Here is a 12,141-nt window from a genome sequence, read left to right as displayed (position 1 = left end):
CTGCTGGTATGGAGCTGCTAAAGAATCATACTCAGGCTTCCAGATCTCAGGCCCCGTGGCAGGTCTATACTTCTGAATGCCTTGGTGTGTAGCCCTGACGTGTTACACTAGCACGCTCTGGCATGTAACCCATCTCACGGTTCTGTTCTTTGACTTGGTGTATTCTTGAGGCGAGAGGAATCCCTCTCAACCCTCTGTGCTCTGCTCCAAGGCAGTAGATGTGGAAGAGGCTGGAACACTGCAGCTGGGACAGGGAAGCACAAATCATGGAGAAGGTCTGGGAGAGCGTTTATCCAAACATATGATGTGTAGTGCACAGCGCTTAGTTTGTAAAAGAATGAGTGCCGGTTCCCAAAGCTCTGTTCAGAAGCCTGTGGACGGTTCTTTTACATGTCGATGCACTGAATGCGTAGTCTTGAATCCCCATCGTGCCTCTTTAATCCACACTCCCTGCCCCTTTATTTTTCTCTCACAGAATCCTGATCTCTCCCTTTGTGATGATTTGTCCGTCTCTCTACACTTTTCCCCTGTGTTTGTTTTCTCCTCTTTAGCTCTTGGTCAATGTCTGATGAGGAAAAAGTCATGAAAAAACGAGAGGGACTGGGAGAATTGTGGTCCAGTGTACGTTCTCCCTAAACATGAACCTCTAAAGAAACTGAGTACACTGTTCCAAAAAGTTCTATACACAGGGATGAAAGAAGTCAGTACTTGGCAGGAGAGCCCTCAATCATCGATTAGGATGCTAGGCATCATCATTGGGCTATCTCCTCGTCAGACCGGCACTGCAATGTCTGGTGGACAACCCTACATATAGTGGTGGCACTCAACCGGAGATGGTATAGCAGATCCAAGTTGGTCTGCAGTACGTACTGACAAAGAAAGAGGAGGAGAGTGAAAGGTAGATTAAAATTGGCTCTGAGCCCCCGGCATCATGATTTAATCACTCAAAATGAGGATCAGGCCAAGATTAAAAAACAGATAAAGGAGTTAATGAAGGAAATAATGTCCCACTGTACTCCTGATGAGGAAAAAGACCTGTTGGTCCCTAATTGGTCCCTAAAAAGGAGTGTTGGTGGGCTCCATTGACAACCACCGGCTCAAATTAAGCACTGGCAGTGTGAGGTGATGCTTGCTTTGTGCTGTCATTTGCAGCACATCTCAGAGGGTCACAGGAAGGAGCTGTCAGAGCCTGAAATAGATAGCTTCTTCTGATCCACAGGCTTTTCTTCTTTGTGTGGATCAAGGACCATGAGGGTGGAGCTGGTTCTTCTTTCTTTACGAGGAACTTACCTGGGACTCAGCCCGCAAATCTGTCCAATTACCTTCTGTTGTCGTCCGCAGCCAAGGGCAATAATACTTATGGAAGTGCCTGCTCTCCAGCTGTCTTGCTAAGCTGAAGAGACTGCAAAGTTCGTTTTGCAATGCATGCCCCTCCCACGTTTGGCTTCTATTATGGCCATTTGGCAGATAGCTGCAGAAGCTTCATATATCCGTCTCCTTCTGCAACTGCCGTTCAGTGGCAAACACCGGTGATGCAGACCCACTTGGTGAATGTCCTGGTGGGTTTCTTAAAAGGGACACCATCCAAAGTTACTTTCCCTTCTCTAGGGCGCCACCATTCACAAACTGTGGGTATGCGCCACCGCCCAGAGGGGCCCATTTTCCGATTACACCACTTCCTTCTTCAAACCTTTGGTCCCTGATTCCAACTACAGTATATCTCAGGGCTGTCCTCGGCCCCTTTGCTCAGGAGTTTGAGACACTCTCTAGCAGTTCTTGCATCCCCGCCTCTCTGAAGCAATCTGCAAGTTACTCTTTTCTGAGACCAGTTTTGGAATTTATATTTCCCAATTTTTTCCCCCAAAAAACATTTGTAAGATATACGTCCTTATCTGATTCCTTACAGTATTGATGGTCTGGCATGGCACGGCCACATGATAACTGGATCTGTACCTTCTTACCAACGATATTTAAGTGCTTCTCGTTCGCTTTGGAGTCCGCTTCCCCAGTACAAGCAGCTTGACAAGCTGTCATGTGCCTGGGACACCCCCTGGTGACTGGCTGATGGAATTTTATGGATCATTTCAAATACAAACTCCATGAAGCACTGGTGCGCCATCAGGCCATTCTTTACCCTGGCTGAAGTGTCCCCAGCTCACAATACAGCACACAGCTCTCCTAATAAATTGAAAAGGACTCTGGCTCTACAAACTTCTTTACAGGCCTTAAAGAGTTGGTCTTTCTGTTTGTGCCTCAATGAAGGCATCTTCGGGTAGTTCATTGCTAACTGCATCTCAGTCTTTGCAGGCAGGATCTCCAGGACTGAAATGGAATCAATAATATCCCTCTCCATCAGGAGCAGGGCACTTAGGCACCACTGGCTCAGGTCTTATGCCTGTAGATTCTGCTACTGCTGGACTGCGGGTCCTTTTCCTGTTCTCCTCTAGGCCTTCTAGGCCCCAACCATATAATATGTACTGTTAGGCTTTCCTTAGCATTCTGGGATCTTGTGGATAGAAGAGCCACTTCAGAATCAGGCAAAAAATGTCCTAGATGTTTTGTCCAAGAGACCTTAGCAGATTGCTACCTCCTTGTCAATAATAATCCATCTTCTCTCTAAAGTCAAATAGTTCAGAGAATGCTGGTTCCTATCACATTGTTGCGCCAAACTGGTGGATACTACCAAGGCTTAACAGGTATCTCATCTACCATGGTCCAGCTAACCCCGAAATCCGCACAGTCAGTGGCATGATATGAACTTTTGCATCCTGGAAACATCTCCTGGTGTGAGCTGAGTGATTACCCCATAACATAACCCATAACATAGGATCACACCTCCAGCCACCATTACATTACTGGATTTTAGGAGCCAGTGGCTAGCTACATGAGTGACTTCCATATCTTTGCGTTGGGCATCCCCCTATTGTGGCCAATTTGTTTTACAAACCCAACAGTGATCAGGTTTATAAAACAAGAGTTGTTTACCCATTCCTTGTTCTATGTATGTGGTCCTCCTCTCAAATACCACTGATCAATCTACCAAAAAACTTTGTTTGGTCTTGTTAAAGCTAGACCATAAAAGTACAAAATAAAGCATTGCAACACAATAATGTCAGAAAAGTTAAAACAATACACGTAGTTAAAAATTAATACATTTAAATGCAATGTTATGCTTTGACGGCTACGGATTTCAGTAAACATCGGGATTAAAAAATAAAATAATATTCAAAAGTGCAAGTTCGAAGTTCATGAACCAAAATAAGCCCTGGCATAGTTACTAGAACCATGCTCATAGTTCTTCCTGACCTCGATTACGAGTCTGAGACAAGTATAAAATGTCACTATTGTTCCGACGGCTGCTAACCACTGAGCGAAAAAGTGCCTATGTGCAATGTCTGATAAGATGTTTATTTCTGAGGGCTTTAACAGTATAAAATGTAGTTTTTAGAACGAGAACTACAAAAAAAATCACATGTAAAATGCTTTGTGGAGGCGCCTGGTCACAGCTGGACAGGTTGATGTTACACACCGAATTGTTTCGATGAAAAGGTCATCTATTCTGTGGGATAAATTTAATGGAAACCTCCAGAGGATAAAGTGCTGTGCATAAATAGCATAGAGAAACTGGGGATCATCAATAGAGGCCGAGAAGAGGTAAAGGAAAAAAATAACTTCATAATGTTCAAAAGTGCAGATTCAAAGTCGAAACCCCCTACACGAATGAACACATTAGTCTAACTACCATAGCTAAAGAGGAGAACAAAAACCTCAAGTAGATGGGTCCGCTATGCGCTTCTTCTCACATGAAAGGTCAGAAAGAAGACCTCAGCGTAGCACCAAGAATCAGGGTAGACACTCACATGTCACCTGGAGTCAGGCTCATGAGACTTCCTGATCTTAGTCACAAGTCCAAGATAAGTATAGGCCATCACTATTATTTCATCAGATGCTAAGTGTTGAAGGAAATAAAGTGCCTGTGTGCAATCTATTAAAGGATATTTGTTCAGGAAGGGTTTAATAGTGCACTATCTAGGTTATGCTCCCAGTTATTACAACAGGGGAAGGCAACTGACCTATGAAATGCATAATACAGACCTCATAAGGATAACGTTGTGGTGGTGCAGTGCGTTGATTAGCAAAAAGGGTTGGGGACCATCTATAGGGACGGCAAGATGTAGAACATAATGGATGGCAATGTTCTGGCTTTTCCCTACGTCGCAACCCCATACAGTGTGTAACACATGCCCCTCATTGCAAACAGATCAGGTCTGGACAGGGCCATGACCATGTCCCTAACTTCACTCAGCCACTATTTTTGGTACCTTTGGGGAAGCTAGTTTTGTGATTGCCTTGTTTCTGCTGTTGAGGGCCTTACAATCTGACCTGAGTGCTGACGTAAGGAGCCGCAAGTTCTCTTTTGTTCCGTAAACTTACGCTCCACATAATGCTGGCTATTCAGTAACCCAGTTACTCAACACGGATCTGAGTAACAATGGTAGTTGCACAAAGAAGTTGAAATTAGATGCACAAATATATTCAGTTATGAGTGTACTCAAATCTGTTTTCCACAAAAAGGGAGTTTGCATTTGGTTAATGTATTTACTCATATATAAAAATGAACTGGGATGGTTTTATTGTACATATGAGCAAATATGCTCATGGGGGAGAGAGGTGTACATTCCATAACTCCCTAACTAGGGAATGCCCAATAGCTTGCAAGCTTGTCAGTATTCAGAAACACTTGGCAGTCATATTCACACAGTGAGAACAATGGAAGATTTATTCTTGTCAAAGGCAAGAGTAATTCCCTGTGCAGAGATGACTACATGGAAGAAACACGGCCTAAATGTGTGGTTGTCTAGGGAAAGAGGGTTTTACATGGGGACAATATTTTCCTTGTTACAGTGCAGTTGCAACATTACTCCTCACCTATAATAAGAAAATCATATCACCACACTATTGTAATAACTTATTACAGCTGGGTTATGTTTTCACAGTGCCTGCTACAGAGACAGTGGGCAGTGTGAAAGGCAGGCAATTGAGCAGAATTACAACTAGCACTTATGCAAAAAACAGGGATAATTCACTTTTTATCTGGGCTTTTCTCTCGAAAAAAATTTACTTTCAAGGTTGACAAGGAGGTATTTATGGCAGTCTGTTTATTGCACTGCCAGAGTTTATTACAAGGAAAAAGGAATCTATCTGCAAGTTTTCCTCAAGTGACATATTGAATTAACATATGTAACTGCAACACATTTCAACCTGTATTTTGGAGTGTTTACCTTTACAAAATATATTCCATAATTACTCTACACAAAGGCAATGTCATTCTGTAGAAGAGACAAGGGTCCAAGAATGTAAATGTGGCTGATGATGGAGTGTATAACCTTGTATTACATGGAAAACTCCACATTTCATGTTAAAAGGCTATCGCAAGCCGCCGTTGCATTTGATCATTTTAGGAAGGAACTTGGACTTAAGCTACATTCCTCAAGGAGCACCACAGTAACATTCATATCTTTTCAAGGCATAGAAGGGGGTGGTTTAGCCCTTAAAAATATGGGAGTACCTTATTTATGTATAAACTTCAGCATTTTACTTCCTTGTTACAGGAACATTTTGAAATCTGTACATCACTACTCATCTGTAGTAGCTTTTTTCAAGTGAGTAGTGATATTGCAATGCTCCTTGCTTCAATTGACAGTGAGCAGATGGCTGTCTCTCCTCATAAAAAGTGAGACAAGACTTAGTAGAGTGGACTTTAAAAAAAAAAAAAAACCTTTGTGCTCCCAGAGACTTTTTAAAACATGGATAAAGTGGACGATTGTCCCGGGCACTGACCTTCCAAGGGACCCCTGGGAAAGTGAACTTTCTCTCCATTTCACCTATTTGTCTATCTTGTCCTATCTTTCTCTTCCCTGCCTACCTCGGATGCAGTCTCTCTCCACCCAGGGTCATCTTAACAGTTTTTGAGTCCCGGAGAAGACATATTTAACTGTCTTTGTGAGACTCTTTTACTGAATGTTTAGCCTATGATTAAGTGTTGCTTGACATGATGCAGACGTGAATTAGTAGAACATGGGTAAGAAAAGGCAAAGTTGTTCTGAACAGGGACCTAAATATGTGCCTTGGCGAGGGCCCCCAAAATCTGCAGGATGACACTGTGAGCAAAGGAAAGAGAAACAGGACAGAAGCCAACATCATACCTTTTCTAGCGCATAAACTGACAGTAGCCATCTCTCCTCGCAGACTCTTAGGGGAAGTGTGCACAAAAGACTAGAGTCAAAACCCTGATTCAGAATCATGATGAGACCTAATCAGGGACGTGTGGAGACAAAGAAGGGCTGAAGTCAGTGAAATCACTTCTTGTCGGCTCTGGTGATTTAAAGATCTGACAACAAAATTGAGGATTCAGCATGGCAGTAGTTTGCAACAGCAGTGTTACTGTTTGTATCTGTATGTTCTCACATCTCATGTGTAACAGACTGTATTCTTTTGTTATAGTATTAGGTGCTGCCCAGCCATTCAGTTGCTCTTCGATTTGGGTTCTAGATCTTGAACTGGACGCAACAGTTGGAGAGCTAGATCTTGAGGACATAACGCTGTTGGATGGGCTCTTTATCTATGTGTTTGTTTCTTCGAATAAAGACCTCTCTACACAAACGTGAGGCCTCGCTGAGTGGCATATTTATCAGGAGTAAGTCACTACAATCCCAAAAATGCACTTTGTCCCTTTTAAAGCGGGCAGTCGGGAAAAAAGGTTGTTTCTGAACCATGTATAATAACTTTTTTCAATCTTGTACCAAAATTGTACTTCAGCCAATGTCTGCCTTTTGTTTTAAATTGAATTTCGTTAGCTGAACCCTTATTCGGTGAGGCGCTTTCAGCCTTCCCTAATTGTTAACCAATATTTGAACTTTGGAATGTTAAGAACTCCATTGAAGACAATGGAGTAGCTCCTGGCTTATAATGACTAAGCCTGGAGCTCCAACATTCCAATGTTTGTCTTCATGTTTCTTCCTTTTCAATTTAGAACATTCTACCCTTTAGTGAGTGGAATGTTCTAATATCCTAATAGCTCTTCTGCCTTAGGATATGCCGATTGTTAATGGCCCTCTCCCTTGTTATAGGCCCTCACCTGTGGCTCAGGCCTATAATCCGGGTCCAGGGCCTATAACAACTGGTAGATCCCTTGGCAGTGGGCTAAAAGGCTATAATATGTTGCATTTTGAGATTTACAGCATATATTTTAACATTGAAAATATGGCCCAGAAAATCGCAGCATTCAAACTGCCCATGGCTAAAAACCCAGGGCCAGAATTATTAAGGTTTTGCCAGGGCAACTCAAAACCTAAGAGAGAATCATCAAGCCATGCAAGGCCACCTTGCGCAGACCTACATGGCTGGAGTAACACAAGGCAGTCTGAATTGCTGCCTTGCTTTACTCTGCCCCAATGAGCCATTACGTGGGTGGAACATGGCAGTTGTGGCTCGCTGCACTCTGAAGAGGCGGGGTGGGAGCAGTGCATGGATCAGGGAAGGGGGAACATTCAAATAAAAAAAAAGATAAAAATAAAAACGTACATGCTCTGTTGCTGCTGTGGCGTGCTGTGCCACACTGCGCTTATCCTCTTTCCCTCTCACTCCAGGCACAAGCTCCCAGCCTGCCTTGCGGCCAATCCTTAGGATTGGCTGGGAGCACCCAACTATGTCGCTCCCAGGCAGACTGGGAACCTGTGCCTGCTCTCTCTAGCCCGGCAACACAGTGTCGGGCTGGAGAGAGCACAGTGCGCATGTGTGTTTGGCCAACCTAAGACGGCTGGCCAAACATACATGCGCACTGAGGATAGTGCACAGTGCACTCGTCTCTGTCATCCCCCATGACCCTGCCCCTTTCCCAACGAAAGGATAATAAACACAGTTTATAATCCTTCCTTTGGAAAAGGTTTGCAGCGGCTGCTGCTGGTGGGGGGACAACGCTCCTCCGCTATAGTAGAGGAGCTGCCCCTGGAGCGTGGGTGTTCTCATGCATTCACCCATGTATTTTGGCGCATTCCCAGATTTAGCATGAAGGGCACACCTGGCGATGTATGAAAAACCTTGCCTCCCCAGGGGAGGCATGACCAGGAGAAATATGTTTATTTCTCCTTGTTTTTTCCACTTTCTACATGTGCTGCATTTTGCATCACACATAGAAAGAGGAAAATGCCTCAGAGGATTGTTTTTGTGGTGGAAGGGGCTCCCTCCTGCACAAATACTATCCTGCCTACAATGCAGACACCCTTGCACCAAGGTGCAAGGATTCCTGCTTTGTCCCTAGACAGCCAAAAGCGCACCATTCTAGGAAAGGACAGGGATGTGCCCTACTATGTTCAATACGATGCATTCCTGCCTTTTCCTTTCACGCAGAGCAGCACGGTGGCTTGCCGCGTTGTTTTGTTGCATGAAGTATTACTCACTGTGGCCCCCGGGACAGATTGAAAGTGATAAAAATGTCGTATATCCACTTGGAAGATATCTATGCCATGGAACAAAACACAATTACAAAGCCTGTGCTGGTGTAAAAATCCTTGGTAACATAAAACTGTATCTTCAAGAAAGGTTATTCAGTAATTCAGTTGCTGAACATTACACGGCAACTACGGATTTGCAGTGAAAGGACTTGAAAGCAACAAGCTTGTAAAAATAGATTTTCGTGAATGGAATACAGTTACTGTAACAACTCCTGTGTCGCAGCATTTTGAGTCACTCAAGGCAATTTCTCGCTGTGAATTTTTCTCTGCTTTTTTTTTGAATGCCAGAAGAGGGAGCTATTGTCTTATGTTGGGAAAAATATTATATGCGCGATATTGTGGTGCTTCTCATCCCGACTTCCAACAACAAAATAGGGGACTTGAGGCTAAAGGTACAAAGCAACATGTCGCAGACAGCGGCCCAAATTGCGCACTTGGCTCTGACTTTGAGATGCAACCCTGGTAGTAATAGGTTTAGTTGCTAAATCTCCAGTCGCAGTAGGTCGCAGAAGGGCATGCCTGATCAATATTAATTAGGCAGATCACTATTTGTGCCCTCCCACCCCGAATTGGCTACAGACACGGAGATGGCATCTTGCAGGGTACCATAGACCACATCACTGTGTTTGCATTCCCAGACGGGAAACTTTGGTACTCTTTAGAGTTGAGCGCAAAGCGCTCTGCCCCTGGTGTAATCTCTCTATGGGATTTTAACCACGCCCATGTCAAGCCCATTGTTTTGGTTGGTTAGTGGGCTTGCCCTTTAAAATTAGCTTGATTTAATTAGTGAAAGGCATGCATACGTCCGATGTTTAGCCCTACTTGATCGCACCGGCCAACTACTGAAAACATACCAGGCTCAATGTTTTCCGTATGGTTTCTGGACTACTTTTTCTCTTTATTTAGCAACCGGCATGATCTCTCTGGGCAGTAGTTGAGCGCTTTGCATGACATCGACCCTGTTACATGGATATTTGCACTTTTGCCAGTTATATGGATAATTGCGCTTTTGCCTGTTACATGGATAATTGCACTTTTGCTGATTAATTTCACTGCGAGTGAACTTCTGTTCCCTTTTATGTGTCTGCTTTGCGCTCATGGCGGCCATCGGCTTGCATATGTGAAACTGTTTTACTTTTCATTTTCCGTTTTTGTGGCAAGAAAAGTCCGGTTAGGAGTTTACAATGCTAATAGCTTTAACTCGAGCAAATGCGAGACCCATCGCTTTGCAAATGCTTGTTTTTAAAAGCAGCCAGGGTTCTTAAAAGAAAACTAACTGGTCATTGCAGCGAAAACATGTTTCCTGTTGAGAAGAGAGAAGGGGGGAGTGGCAGGGGTCCTCCACTTCCTGCTTCCCTGAGGACAACCAACATGATTCCCAACTGGGAAGCTGCCTGATGTGCACTAGGCAGTTTCAGGTTTGCTAATCTGTTACCAGCTTTTTTGAAGAGTTGTTGGTATTCAGGGGCAGATTTATACTTTTTGACCAAACCTGCGTTAGCCCAGGTTTGTGTCAAAAAGTATAGCGCCGGTTAGCACCATTCCAAGACATCGGCCGGGCGCCATAATTTTGGAATGGCACTAGCCGGCGCTAATCCCTGTTAGCATCCTTGGAAAGGACGCTAAGAGGGCTGGGGAGGCATAGGGGGAACTGGAGCTTGTGTGCCGAATTATGGCGCTACACTGCTTAGAGGAAAAGAAATTGCCTCTCAGCAGTGTAGCACCATTTTCTGGCACACAACCCCATGGACATGGCTACTGTCTTAATAAAGACTACTGTCTTAATAAAGACAGGAACCATGCCCACCACCCCAATGGCCATGCCCAGGGGACGAATGTCCCCTGGACATGGCCATTGGGGCCAGCGCTGTGCAGGGGGTCCCAAGTCAGGCCCCCCGAGCGGTGTTGGGGAAAAAAATAATAATACTCACCCAGACTTACCTGGGATGGGTCCCCCATCCTTAGGGGTCCTCCTGGTGTGGGTGGGGGGTGTCCCTGGGACCAGGGAAGGGCACTTGTGAGCAATTTCCATGGCCTCCGACCATGGAAATATGCCTACAGGTCCCCTTACGCCTGCCCATCCCCAGGCGTTAAATAATGGTGCTAAGCAAGCTGAGCTCCATTATTTAAGGCCCCCATCCCCCATGCTGGATTTTAGCACGGGGGGATAAATATGGCACAAAGGCCATATTGTTCTTTTCTGGACGGGAACGCCTACCTTGGATCTCATTGACGCAAGGTAGGATTTCCCCTCCAGAAAATGACGTAAACTCTATAACTTTGGCGCTAGACCTGTCTAGCGCCAAAGTATAAATATGGATTTAGGTTCTCGCTAATTAGCGTTAAAATAATTACGCTAATTTAGCGCAAACCGAGTATAAATATGCCCCTCAGTGCGGTTGCAAACAGTTGACACCTCATTGCAGTGCACAGGAAGGAGGGGAACCACCTTTCACACTGATTCCTAATTGTAATTCAGAATGAGTGCAGCTCGCAAAGGAGGTGCAGTAAATTTCAAAATGCCATTTTGCAGTCACCAACCCTGAGAGATTTGAAATACCAGGGGTTAAGAATGGAAAATACTTTAGCACATTTGGTCCCAAGTCCTATTTTCTTACGTAGTTTGCAGAGTTTTCCCAATGTATTACGACGAGGGTCACCCACTCAGAAAACTTCCACCACCAAGCTTTTGAAGCCAATGTGTTATTCGGAGGATCAGCAACTATCTTGTTTTTAGCAACTTCCATTGTCACTAATTAACCTCTTTCATTTATGGTTATCATAATTATTTATTTATCTGGACCTAACTCTGGCTCATCCCAGGAGAAGTGTTCTTTCCCTTTTCACGTCTGATTATCTTCCTCCTTCCTAGCATCTCCACCTCTCCCTGATTGAAGCTTCGGGTTGAGCTCTCACCTTCAGCCCTGGTAATGGTATCCATAAAGAGACTCAACCTTTCCTCCCTCTTCTCAAATGAAGGGAAAAATCATGTCTGCCTCTGGGTCCTGTTCTGTATGGTCTGCGATGGATGGTACCATCTTCAGTGTGTACTGATGGTCCTCAAACTATGTTGATTTTCCATCATCTATGTCTCTCGACACTGGAGTCTGTGAACTTACACTTGGCTGAAGGTACTTCTTGAACCAGAATACACTTCAAGTATCAGAGCACCACTCAGATGTCACTAATACCACTGAGCATTTCATTTGTGTTGACTTGCATAGGTGTACCAGCAAAAGGGGTTGCCCGTTTTTCTTTTCATGCTGTCGGTGCATGAAAACCATGTCCGCTGAGGTGCTACTGAATGGACAGCACATATCCTCTGGTCAACATATACCTTTGTGTAAGACTTTATGCTTTTGAGGTGAAATTGGCACCATCTGAGGATGGCGAGTTTGTGGTGTACTCCAAAAAATTAAGGGCAACATTTAAGAAAAGTGGCGCTTCATGTTATGAAGCACCAGTTTTCTTGAGGCCCATTGTGACTTCTCAACCCCACCATATGTGCGTCGTATTTAACATATAGCGCACTATTGCACAGGTTAGGGACAATAGCATCATAATTTTTTAAGCTATTGTTGTACTTTGCAGGATTAGCACCAAAACCTCTGGCGCAAAGTACACATAG

Source organism: Pleurodeles waltl, chromosome 12 (assembly GCF_031143425.1).
Source record: "Pleurodeles waltl isolate 20211129_DDA chromosome 12, aPleWal1.hap1.20221129, whole genome shotgun sequence".
Classification (NCBI taxonomy): Eukaryota; Metazoa; Chordata; class Amphibia; order Caudata; family Salamandridae; genus Pleurodeles; species Pleurodeles waltl.
The sequence above is the reverse complement of the archived record's forward strand: the minus strand, read 5'-3'. Positions refer to the sequence as shown.